This window comes from Lepisosteus platostomus, chromosome 9, assembly GCF_059453375.1.
Source record: "Lepisosteus platostomus isolate fLepPlt1 chromosome 9, fLepPlt1.hap1, whole genome shotgun sequence".
NCBI lineage: Eukaryota > Metazoa > Chordata > Actinopteri > Semionotiformes > Lepisosteidae > Lepisosteus > Lepisosteus platostomus.
This window is the reverse complement of record NC_142619.1, coordinates 53,705,477-53,718,533: the sequence shown is the minus strand read 5'-3', so window position 1 is coordinate 53,718,533 and position 13,057 is coordinate 53,705,477. Positions and strand designations below refer to the sequence as shown.

At 48.9% G+C, this 13,057-nt stretch overlaps 1 protein-coding gene and 1 long non-coding RNA gene across 9 annotated transcripts in view; both read right to left on the bottom strand.

Annotated features, from left to right (window-relative positions):
* srpk2 (SRSF protein kinase 2) overlaps window positions 1-13,057 on the bottom strand; it is a 70,749-nt gene that overhangs the window by 27,638 nt on the left and 30,054 nt on the right. The gene's annotated exons all lie outside the window — the stretch shown is intronic.
* Window positions 318-11,737, bottom strand: LOC148655239 (uncharacterized). Its single transcript, XR_015941225.1, has 2 exons — window positions 2,491-11,737; window positions 318-2,358 (listed from the first exon to the last, which is right to left on the bottom strand). It is a non-coding gene; the product is annotated as an uncharacterized LOC148655239 (long non-coding RNA).

Below are 13,057 nucleotides of genomic sequence, written 5' to 3'. Positions count from 1 at the left end.
ATGTTTGTCAAATCCGTGAATATTTCTCACAGTGCAACTGAAAGTCCATCTATGTCCTGCCTCTCCCTGCTGGCAGTGGGAGCACATCTTGTCCTCTCTGGGCAGTCAGGTCTGTCTGTGTTGCCCTATTTCTATGGCCAGGCTGTGGTCACTGAGCCTGTTCTTCTCCAGGGTCTGTATCTCTGCCTGCCTTCCTCTCACTGCCTCCCTCTGCCTCTCTCCTCTCACTGCCTCCTTCTGTCTCTCTCCTCTCATTCCCTCCCTCTGTCTCTCTCCTCTCACTGCCTCCCTCTGCCTCTCTCCTCTCACTGCCTCCCTCTGTCTCTCTCCTCTCACTGCCTCCTTCTGTCTCTCTCCTCTCACTGCCTCCCTCTGTCTCTCTCCTCTCACTGCCTCCTTCTGTCTCTCTCCTCTCACCTCTCACTGCCTCCCTCTGTCTCTCTCCTCTCACTGCCTCCCTCTGCCTCTCTCCTCTCACTGCCTCACTCTGTCTCTCTCCTCTCACTGCCTCCCTCTGTCTCTCTCCTCTCACTGCCTCCCTCTGTCTCTCTCCTCTCACTGCCTCCTTCTGTCTCTCTCCTCTCATTCCCTCCCTCCGTCTCTCTCCTCTCACTGCCTCACTCTGTCTCTCTCCTCTCACTGCCTCCCTCTGTCTCTCTCCTCTCACTGCCTCCCTCTGCCTCTCTCCTCTCACTGCCTCCCTCTGTCTCTCTCCTCTCACTGCCTCCCTCCGTCTCTCTCCTCTCACTGCCTCACTCTGTCTCTCTCCTCTCACTGCCTCCCTCTGCCTCTCTCCTCTCACTGCCTCCCTCTGCCTCTCTCCTCTCACTGCCTCCTTCTGTCTCTCTCCTCTCATTCCCTCCCTCTGTCTCTCTCCTCTCGCTGCCTCCCTCTGTCTCTCTCCTCTCACTGCCTCCCTCTGTCTCTCTCCTCTCACTGCCTCCCTCTGTCTCTTTCCTCTGATGGCCTCCTCTCACTGCCTCCCTCTGCCTCTCTCCTCTGATGACCTCGACCCGTCTCGCTCTCTGCCTGTCTCTTCCTCTTTCTATCTACAGTGCCGGTGAGTGACTCACTGTCTCAGCGCCCCCCCCAGTCTGAGTGCGTGGGGAGAGTGACATCAAACTGCCATATTAAAGCCCCACTTGACGTCACCAGGCGCCCACCCACACAGCAGCCCAGCCCCCCCCACCCCGTGCACACAGACAGGTTCCATATCTTCCCCCCTCACTCCTGTCTCAGTGACGCACACCTTGTCTACTAACAAGTCATAATCAATATGGACTGTACACTGTTGTAAAGACAACCAGGGCCATCTGAAGCACTAGCAAGGCTCACTCTGACAATAGAGATGCATACCGTACTAATCCTGGAGTAAAGACACCACACCTGACTGACTACTCTGGAGTTCCTAACAGCAGCACTTAAAATAGCAATTGCCGATTCGATTCGATTCAGTCGAGATACACAGTCCTTGATCTAGTTGCCTATAACCTCGTATACCCACATCAGTATATCCTTATAACCATGCTAATTATGAAAAATATTACACAAATTAGATAAACTCAGCAAAACCCCTTTAGATCTGGGTAACTGAATGTCTGAAGGTTCAGGCGATGGTTTCATCTCGCTGAACTACCAGGACAGGAAGACAGCCAAGAGAAATGTTTAAACTCCTGTTCTGAGGCAGACATCTGTCTATGTTAGGTACTGTACGCTGATAATGACAGAAATCCCAAGTGGTATTTCACAGCATCCTCCTCATTCATCCAGGTTACAGCCAGCTGTCGACGTCATATACTCTCTGAATATCTCTATGAGTCTAATCATCCGGGCTGTCTTTCTTCGAGTTTCATCACTGTATATAAATGCATGGGGCCACGGATGTCCACACACGAACTCGCATGAAATTCTGACCCCACTCTGCAGCCTAGCTCATTTACATAATATATTAACCACTTTCCTGTATTCATACACACACAGTATCTGACTGCACTACACAGTCCTGCTCATGAAGTGTTGAACACTTGATCACATTCACACACACAGCCCTGCTCATGTACAGTGTTGAACACCTGATCACATTCACACACACAGCCCTGCTCATGTACAGTGTTGAACACTTGATCACATTCACACACAGCCCTGCTCATGTACAGTGTTGAACACCTGATCACATTCACACACACAGCCCTGCTCATGTACAGTGTTGAACACCTGATCACATTCACACACACAGCCCTGCTCATGTACAGTGTTGAACACTTGATCACATTCACACACACAGCCCTGCTCATGTACAGTGTTGAACACTTGATCACATTCACACACACAGCCCTGCTCATGTACAGTGTTGAACACCTGATCACATTCACACACACAGTATCTGACCCCACTGCACAGTGCTGCTCGTGTAGTGTTGAACACTTGATCACATTCACACACACAGTATCTGACCCCACTGCACAGTGCTGCTCGTGTAGTGTTGAACACTTGATCACATTCACACACACAGCCCTGCTCACGTACAGTGTTGAACACCTGATCACATTCACACAGACAGTATCTGACCCCACTGCTCTCTTTTCCTCCCCGGGGTGAGAGCTGTACCTGCAGTGCCATCTGAGCGCCCTGTAGCGTTGCAGCCTGAGTCTGCTCAGCGCTAGCCCCAGTGGCCGGTGGGACAGGGAGAACCCGGGCACTTTGCAATCCATGAGCAGCTGATGAAAATGCAGCTGTATCTTCTCTCCTCCGTAGTTCTCTCTTCGCGCCGATTGGCCTGTCTGCACCGCTCCCTTTCACAGCATCACAGGATCACAGTACCCTGCCGCAGACCCGCGACGAGGGATGGAGAACTCCGACTATGAGAACTATCTGTTCTCTGGCTCTCTCTTCTACCACAGCAGGGTGGGACTGGCACAGGGCGAGCGAGGAGGGTGTGAAATTTCTCTCCCCTCCTCACACCTGGCCTCCAAACGCCTCAGTCCACAGCCCACACCCTCATGCACGCTGTGCACACTGCTCCCACCCCTCTGCTGACCTCTGGCCACGCAGCTGAGCAGGTCAGGGAGGGGGCCCTCACACCCACATGCGATCCCTAATATACTGAACAAGGCGCACCTCCCTACTGCTGCCCTCCACACAGAGCCGCACACACACGCAGAGCCCCACGCTCTTGTCTGTGATCAGGACAGGCAGCCAAGCCAGACAAAAAGTCCAGCAGCACTGTATTTCCCAATCGGCAAATGGATTTGATTCATTTCTGTCACGCCCCTGGACCCTGACCGGTGTTTTTTCCCCATCGGCCTCAAAGACATGAAGAATGTGAATTCTAGACTATCGAGCCAGGAATGGAATCGATTGATTGGAAGCAGGAAAAAATCACTGGAATGAATAAACCAAAAGCCGGCCTGGAAAACGCACGCACCAAAGAACGGAGGGTCTGTGTCCGCTGGGAAACCTTGGTTTCAGAGAGTTCCAGCAGAAACGCTGAGCGACAGCTTTCTCATCCACATTGTGCAGGCTCCCACAGTAGGAAGGAGGTGCTTATACTCCTTGACGTAGTGGTTTTTAAAATACGCCAACAAGAGTATGGAGGACAGATGTGTGAGAATCGCTAACTGTAACCACAACACAGCACATTCTCTAAAGAACGTTTAAGAGCACCACTGACAAGGCCTAGAAATCTCGTTTGAAGTTTGCGAGCTTGAGAAGAAATAGAATTGGGTCAAACAGATATAGAACCAGATAACAACAGAGGGTTTCAGTTCAAAAGACACTACAAGAGTAGCAGAGTACATTCGCACGAAATGGGGAAAAATGGCACCAGACAAACCAAATTCCTCGGTTTACAGCACTGAACTGTAAATCAAGGCTAAGAAACTCTACCCCAAATGTTTCAACACATCAGGTAGTACACATTTTATATCCGAAAGGAAAGCAGCGTATAAAACCACTGAAAAACAACAGGTTACAAAGAAAAAGGAGAACAATGAAGTAGAAAGGCAGGTAAAAAAAAAAGAGAGTTCGGAAAGGCCAAGAGAGAAATGGAAGGAATATAATAAATAATAAAAACTCTTTTCAGTTCTACAACAGAAAAAAAACATTAAGACTGAAGTAAAATAATCCCAATGATGGAACATTTCTAGATAACAAAGGGGAAATGGCTGATGTACTAAATTTGTGTTCACTCAGGTCTTCACCAAGAAAGAAGTCAACAACATGCCTCAGCTAGCAGAAAGGCAGACGTTTTTCGGGTTTTAGAAGGAGTCAAGACGAATGAACCCCGGGGCCTGAAGACACCCTGCCGATCGCACTCCTTGAACTCAAGGAAACGAGACGTTATTCAGAAGCCACTGACAGAACACTTCCCACGGCCTGCGAGGACAGGGACAGTGCCCGGGCACGGGAGATCTGCTACTGCAGTGGCCAACCATACGAAGGGTCAGAATACTGAACCGAGTCATTACAGACCAGTCATCTGACTTCTATTACACTTCAGGTTGTGGAAACAATGATTTGAACTAAACTAGAGGATCACATACATGGACATAAAGCCCAAGGGCATAATCAGCACAGATGTAGAAAAGGTAACTCTAACCAACTTGTCAGAGTGCTTTGAACAAACAACAAAAGTAATATATACATACATAGAGCATATGATATGGTGGATTTAGTGTTTCAGAACTGGTTAACAAATAGAAAACAGGGTACAGATAAGATTTAAATATCCACATTGGGAGGATGTAGTCAGTGGATATAGTTGTTTTCAAGATTCTAGCATAGCTATTAAACTAATGAAGTCTGCATGTAATACCAAATTAGCCCAATTATAAATATATGATACCAATTAGATAATACCAAATTAGTTAAACACTGTAGAGGCAGCAAATGAAGTTAAAAACTATTAAATAAAATCTAGGATTGGGCAAATGCCTAAGGTTCCTTGTAGACACAGGCAGAGTATATCCTGCAGGTAGCAAAAACCTCAACTTTAAACATGAAATGGGAAACACTGAACCTGAAGACACTATTAATGGAGGAGAAGTACAGTAGGTCACTTTGCTTACATCTTTTAGACAAATACGGAGAAGGAATAAGAAAGAACAAACAAAATGTCAACATATAAAGTGAGAAGTATAGATGTTATGTTGGGTTGTTATGTTAAAACAGTATAGAAAAAATGAAATTAGAATATTGTGTACATGTTTAGTCACCACTTTATATAAAAGATACTGCTGTTCTGGAATCAGTAAAAATATACATGTGAGCTTAAGGGTATGTCCTACATTGACAGGCTGAAGGAACTGACTTTTTAGCCAGAGACACTACGAGGGGACCTCATACAAGTATTCAAAATCGTCAGAGACAAAGTCAATGCAGGATCACCGGCGAAAACCGAACCAAAGGACACAAGAGGAAAATATGTGAAAACCTGCTTTTAATACCAAGACTGGAAAACTTAGACACTTCTTCACACAAAGTTCTGCAGTAACAAGTGACCTACTACTACCTATAACGGCTCAAATGGGAGAACAGGTCAATCAAGAGGAATGTCAGGAGGAGAAAAGGGATAAAAAAAAGAAAAAAGACCATGTTGTGCATCAAGCACAACTCAAAAAGGCAGAGGAAAGATTAAGAGAGAGATGGTGCTTCAGAGGCTAAGAGTAGTGTAGTTCAGAAAGGTTTTCCCAGTATCACGAGATCAAAAGACCAGCACTGGATCGAGTGTCTAAGAGATAATGGAGTACGTACGCAGTATGGAAAGAAAATGGCAAATGTGCTTAATAAATATTGTGCAGCAAGGTTCACTGAAGCAGAAAACACTAACGTGTCTTCTCTGGTACAAGACACTGCTCACTATTTCAGCATAACAGCGGATGTAGGGCTGCAGGGACTGAAGCTCTCACAGCAGACAACACACCTGCGTCCGATGGCATCCTCCCAGCTCTGCCCAGAGCCTGGTGGGGTATTCATAAACCATTAACTCGGACCTTTCCACACAGGAGCTGCACCAGCTGATGAGAAACTGCTCTCCTTAATAACCTTCCCCAGAACAAACATGCAGTTCCGGCGCCCCGCAGGACAGAAGAAACGATTTGTTTCTTTTTGAAAAAAGAGGGACGTCAGGCATTTCCTAAATAGTTTGGTCATAGGGTTACTCAGATGACACAGCCTTAACTGTCCTGGATTATCCCACACAACTCACACAGCTCAGTTGTCTGTGAAGAGTCGTGCTTTCTGGGTCTACTCCCCCCAAGACGAGCCGCTCCATCAAAACAATCTCCCCCTAGTCTAGCCCCCCCATCTCCTTCCCAGCAAGTAAACACTGCATTAAAATAATCGCTCCCCCCCGGCAATGTTTACTCAGCCCCCCTCCCCCACTCTTCCTTGCTAACGTCTCTTTTCCTGAACCTCAGTCCCTTTCCATCTCCCCTTCCTCCTCCGGCACTCCACCACTGTTGCTGCCGCCAACGACGCTGCCGCCAACGACACTGGCCTCGCCCCAGGGCCCTGCGACGCTCTCCATCTCCCCCACAAACGGAATCGGTCCACTGGCCCCGAGAACCAGGAGATCCAAACGATTTCTACGCGCGAGATCTGTGGGAAAACGCCGCGTGTGTCCTGGCAACCACCAATTCCCTGTGTACAGTAGTACACCCGGCCCTGACAGCCGGTTTCAGCTCAAATGAACTCAGGAATACAAGAGTGGTTTGCAAATGAGAAAGATTCTCATTTAGGTGGGCAGCTTGTTATAGACACCTACCATCCGTCAATCCTTCCATCCATTTTCTAACCCCTGTATCCAATACTGGGGTGCAGGGGAGCCAGAGCCCATCCTGGCCAGTAGCACAGATGCCTACTATGCTTTGTGTGAATAATTGCTTCCTACCTGCACTACAGCTTTACTTTCATTCAGGTCCTTGTTTTATTCCTGATCCTGAAGTGGTGCCATGGAAAAGGTAGGGAAAGAAGCCATTAAGCAGTGGGGCTCTGTAGCCCACAGACAGAGCTCTTGTCCCTCCCCGTGGAACAGGGCTCATGCGCTGAGCCAGGGACAGGGGTGACGCCCCCCCTCTGCAGTCCAGACAGTGCGGAGCTCTGCTGTGACACAGGAGCTGCTCTTGTCTCGCAGTGGAATCCTCCCCTGGCTACAGAGTGGAGCTCTGTGGCTCTGGGCCTGAGAACAGCCACACTCGAACCCTGGCAGGGGCAGAGCACAGCCTTACTACAGGTCACTGGTGTTGTGTCAGATTCCCCCATGGGGGAGTTACCTGCTGGCTATGGAGGGGCGCTGTGCATGCTTGGAGCCCAGGGATCGAACCCTGGCAGGACCAGAGCACAGCCTTACCACAGGTCACTGGTGTCGTGCAGAATCCGCCTGTGGTGGGGGATCTGTTCTCCAGGCGTGGCATGTCAAGGGTGTGGTGCCGTGTGTGCTCGGAACCCACAAAAGACAGGGATAAAAGCCTGGCAGCGGCAGGGAGAGCCGGGCACGTTACACCCAATCTCATGTCCTGGAGAATGCGCTTCCTTGCAAGTCCGAACGGCACAGGGCAGCACAGAAAGAACACGTTACAGAGAGCACGCCAACGTGCCCGAAATGGAGAAGATGGTGCAGCGCATTCGGTCATCAGGAATGGGGGACATCCAGGAAGACAGACGTTCCCCACTGCCACAGGGAAACCGGCAAAGCAGACCACTGGAATGTGGTCAGTGTCAAACACACGCAGCCTGGATGAGAAACATTGAGACCGCACACACGCTGTGTGAAGAGACAGGCTCGGGTTTCTTGAAGTGAACTAACAGGCATTTCAGCTGACAGAACTGGCTTCTCCTGATCTGGGTGGCTGAGAGAGGCTGCAGGAAAGAGCGCTTCTGCGTGAGCATCTGCATCAGTCCCTGCATCACGAGCCCAAGCTGGAACAGTGCTCTTATTCGTGCTTTGTGTGTTGTTATAGATTTTGTGCTTTGTGTTTCGTTAATACCACTTCAACTAATTATCTAGCATGATTTATTTTTGGCCAACGGTCTTCTTATGAAAACAAAAGACTAAAAGCCTTCTTATGCATGAACCGCAGAACAACTAATTTCTAATTCTTTTCCATTTGTTTCCATCAGAAATTATAACGGTAAAATAAACAAATAAAAACGGGATTCCTATAGTATTTATAAACATCGATATCTCCATCTTGATATACCTTCCACATACAGCTAATACAAATGAAACTCAACAGAGCTTTCTGCGTGCTTTTCGAGTCCCCTGGTCTGCTGGGGTGGAGATTCAATGATGTTTAACAGCTACCAGCAGCAGCAGCCCAAATATCAAACACCATGCAGGGAAAACATAAGAATCCTGCTGGACGTGGATTGCTGCCAGTATCCCCCATGACATCCTCAGGAATACTTTATTTTTCCTCTGAAGAGAGTCCAGCAGGATCTTCCCTGTGGGATTCCTGAAGACGTCCGGAAGATATCTGCTGCACGTTTCGGCGGAGTCGTTTTATGGGAACGGCTGTAAGGGCCGAGAGTGAACATTCCTAAGACGAGACGTTCTCGGAGTGAGGTCCGCCTGAGAGTCATCCCAGTCCCTGCAGGGCCTGGACACATTCCCCTGCCACTGCATGAAACTCAGCACCCTAAGGAGTTACTACCGGGTCCCTCCTCTAAGTCACCAAAGCATGAAGCTTTCATCCTAAATGCATCCAATAAATACCCTTCATCAAATTAAGACCTGTATAAGGAGCTCAGGTATAGCTAAACAAACCTCTGAGCTCCCTGGCACTCAGATACTTCCAGTGTGTCGCCCGATGGCTGCTGGCACCAGCCTTCTGGGAAGTCAACATCAGGAGATGGGTTCAGAGGCTCAAAACTGAAACTGGTTTGATTAATCCAGGCCTGAATCCACAGGCCGCTAGGGAACCAATTCAGACCGAGGGGCCTGACAGCCTCCCTCTCAGCCCCTGTTTCTCACACTGCGAGTGCACTGTATGCTGATGCTGGTTTAAAATGGGGGCGCATGAAGGGGAGATAGAGGCCTCTGCTCTTGAACATGGGCAGGTGACCCTGACAGTTCCACCCCCAACCCCCTCCATCTAATCCTCAGCTGATTTACTGATCTTCATCACCCGACTCTGAAACCATTCATATCCAACCAGCGGGTATCAAGGGAAAAAAAAAAACAGCCATCTATTAAACCAACAAGTCAGTACTGATCTTACGTACAATGTGGTGAAAAAGTACACCCCCTTAAGATTTTACTGGTTTAACACATGTAGATGGACTTGACCCAGACCTCACCAAGTCCTAATAGTAGATAAAAACAAGAATCAATGACAAATAACACACAAAAATTACTTTGTGTTACTTTTTTAAAAATAATCTAAATCAAAACCCAGGATTCTTTATCTCTGTGTCATCTTGAGAGCGTGTACTTAATTTTGCACCACACACCGTGAACGGACATATTATCTGGGCAAAAGGAACTTTGTAAAAGGTCCGCAATTCAGCTGGTTAAAACCCAGTCCTGCAAGGGCTCCACCACACTGTCCCGTTGTAGAAGCCATGGCCACCGCAGACACGCCTGGCGTGGCTGATCTGAAGCCTGCAGCCGTGACGCGGGCCCGCGCAACGTCAAGGAAGATTTGCGTTTTCGAGTCCAGGCCGCCGTATTGATCACGTCGAAATCACAACCTGACCCCTGACAGCAGCACGGCCCAGCGCCGCTGCTGGTGAACCCCTAACGTTCACACTCCCTCGCCCGGAAAACAGCCGGAATACGGATTTGAAGAACAGGAAGGTCTGTAACGACAGGAGGCGGCTCGGCCTGCCTCGCGCGATCACTTGTTCAGAAATTCATCAGCCAGCAGCTTCCCGAGGGATCCCAGAGAGCTAGCCCCAGCCACGTGGCTCAGGAGTTTCTTCCAGATGCCAAAGGCCCAAACTTTGACGGATACAACATCTTACATTTTTCACCGATTTCCATTGCTTTTACTGTAATCACATCGTCTGAGATCCAAACCACCTAAGAATCACAGCTTTTTTCCCCATTGACCTCTGGAGGTTAGATTAGGATAGTTTTCTGGTGCAAGACCCCCCCTTCCCCTATATACAGTGGGCATGTTTGTGAGCAAACAACGGGCACAAGGCAGGATATACCTTGGGTGGGACGTCAGTCCATGTCTGGGCACACACATAAACACTTTCGCACTAGGGCCCACCTTCCCAGAAGCCAGTTAACCTACCAGTATGTTTTTGGACAGTTTTGAGGAAACCGAAGCACCTGCAGGGAACTCATGTGAACACGGGGAAAAACATACCGACCCCACGCAGATAACACCCCAGGGATCGAACTCGGGGACCCAGTGCCGTGAAGCTGCAACGCCAACCACTGTGCATTGCATGCTAACCATGCCACCCACGGGTGAGAATTTCTGCAGCTATTCTGCAGAATAGCTGCAGAATACCCACTGTATATAGGGGAAGGGGGAGTCTTACACCAGAAAACTATCCTAATCTAACCTCCAGAGGTCAATGGGGAAAAAAGCTGTGATTCTTAGGTGGTTTGGATCTCAGACGATGTGATTACAGTAAAAGCAATGGAAATCGGTGAAAAATGTAAGATGTTGTATCCTTCAAAGTTTGTTTTTTTTCAGATCCATTTTTGAATGAACGCTTTTTGGAAGGGAAACAGTATTCAGGATCTGCAAGCACAGGGAGAGCCGATAAACAAACAGAGGGTTCTGCTTGGGCCGAGTCACTCAGAAGGCAGTGAGGGAAAGGAATGCGTGCCGGGTAAATGAAGGAGGACACCGAGGTGCAGAGCGGTGGGCTGGGAGTGAGGTCAGTGATGGCTGACCATCAGAGTGACTGCTCTCAAAGCAGAGCGAGTCGAGGGAGCTCAGCTGCAGGACACACGCCATCACCCCCCACTCTCAGTGCATCACTCCCGGTACACTTATAACACCGCCCACTCAGTGCTGCGCTACACACAACACTGTAGCAAACACGCACGCAAAACACAAATCAGCTGTTGCACAGATGCAGAATAAGGTGTCTGCTTTTGCATGGGAGGCACCTCCTTGGAATGATTCCCCTAGGATCAGCCTAAGATGAATTCATTAACCTACCTTGAAGACATTCTGAAGTCCTAACATATGAATTGGGAATTGTTTTAATTTTTTCTCTCGTTATTTTAAGGTTAATGAAGACTTACAAGGAGATGAATTTCTATATGATACCATTAACAGAGGATGAAGACATACAACAAACACCCACACAAATGAAGAGACCTCGGCAGCACTCAAACACTACAGTACAGTACTACAGAATGTGCGCTGCAGCCTGGTTTCTGGGGCGGCCATGTTGCTTGGTCACTATGCTTTTTCACGCATTCTTTTGTGTTCTTTATGTCCCAACGTTCTTTAGATGGGCAATGGCTAATTCTGCAGTCAGATGACATCCTTTTCCGATATTTTCTGAGGCCAGGATAACAGAACACAGAGAATTCACTTCATAGATGACAAACAGAAGTCCCATCTAGTTTTCAGATGACTTCTGTCATATAGCCTATTTAGGTAGAAACCGGTATTTTCCCCTTGGATTTGATGCCGATTTCTCACAAACGTTTTTCAGTCACTGGTGTACTGGTGGGCAAACTCGTGGGTAGTGCTGTTGTTTCCATAGAAACCACACACCCCATTACAGACCTGTACACACATTGAATACGACGCCTGCATCTTCTCACCGAAACCTTCTGATCGCCGAAGCCGTCGCAGACACCGTTTGCACGGAGCTGCCTCTTACAGGAAAACGTCAGTTCGTGAGGGGGGGTCCCCCAGCCCCGACCTGACGTTCCCAATCAAATCTTCGGGGGAAGGGCTCTGCCGGTGCTTGTGCAGCGGTGCTCACGAAACAGCCCGGAGGCAGGAGGAGAGAGGGAGAAGGACTAGGGCACAGGCAAGGGCTAACATCCAGCATGCACCCTGAAATCAGACCTCGGTAACTATTTACAGGAAGCATGAATCCCCCAACACAACTGTCCGGGCAGCCTCTGCACCAGCTTCCAGTCAGATTACACCTCGCAGGTTCCCAGTTCTTATGGTTTCCCAGGCTACACTGACTGGGACGGCTGGCCGCTATTCCGCCATTGGGCGAACTCCTTCGTTTTGTCATGCCATACGGGAGCACAGCTACAATTAAGGCCTTTTCTGGCTTCAAGTCCACTGCCTGACGTAGGTCCAAAATCCTACCGTGGCGGGAAGAAAACCACCAGTCTGCAGCCTAAGCAGTGATGAGGCCCGACCTGGTCGTGGAAGCTCAGCAAGGCGGGCCCTGGTCGGTACTGCTTGGATTGGAGACATCAGAGGAAAATCGGGTCACTTATGAAATGCTACTGGACCAGTAGGAGGCGCTCTTCAAGGCCAGAGACCCTAGAGCAGCTTCTGAAGACCTCAACAGGACAGCGTACAGTAGAAAGTGATATTTTTCAGATCTGACATGAAACCGATACTGTCTGTCTGACCCCAGGGTGATCACAAAGGACCCCAGGGCGCTTCTCATCAGAGCATGGGTGTTAATCCCTGTCTCAGGGATTGCTAAAGGCAAGGGAAAAAAAATAAATACAGGTCGTACCACTGGGTCTTTCTGAAATATCTTCTCTAGGTTCCCCCCGGTCTCTTCAGAAATCTAACTTGCTCATTACACAAATAACCACAGGTTGTGTTCAAGATCACTCTACGGCTCTCTCCTTTCTGCCTCGATATATCAGCACAGCTTCATGTACAGTGTGAGGAGGCTGGACACAATGAGGTGCTCAATTTGCACAGCCACACTGTCTGTCTGTCTGTCTGTCTGCCTGTCTGTCCGCACGTCAGTGGTATGCTCATGTCTGTCTCTCCCTCCTCCTGCATGGATACTATCAACCGTCCATCTGTCTGTCCCATCTCAACAAGTCTCTCCGTCCCTCTGCCTGTCCGGACAGGCTCGTCTCTGTTTTCTGGGCTGGCATAGGCATCAGCGATCCGCCATCCCTGTCTGCCGGGATAAACAAAACGGATAC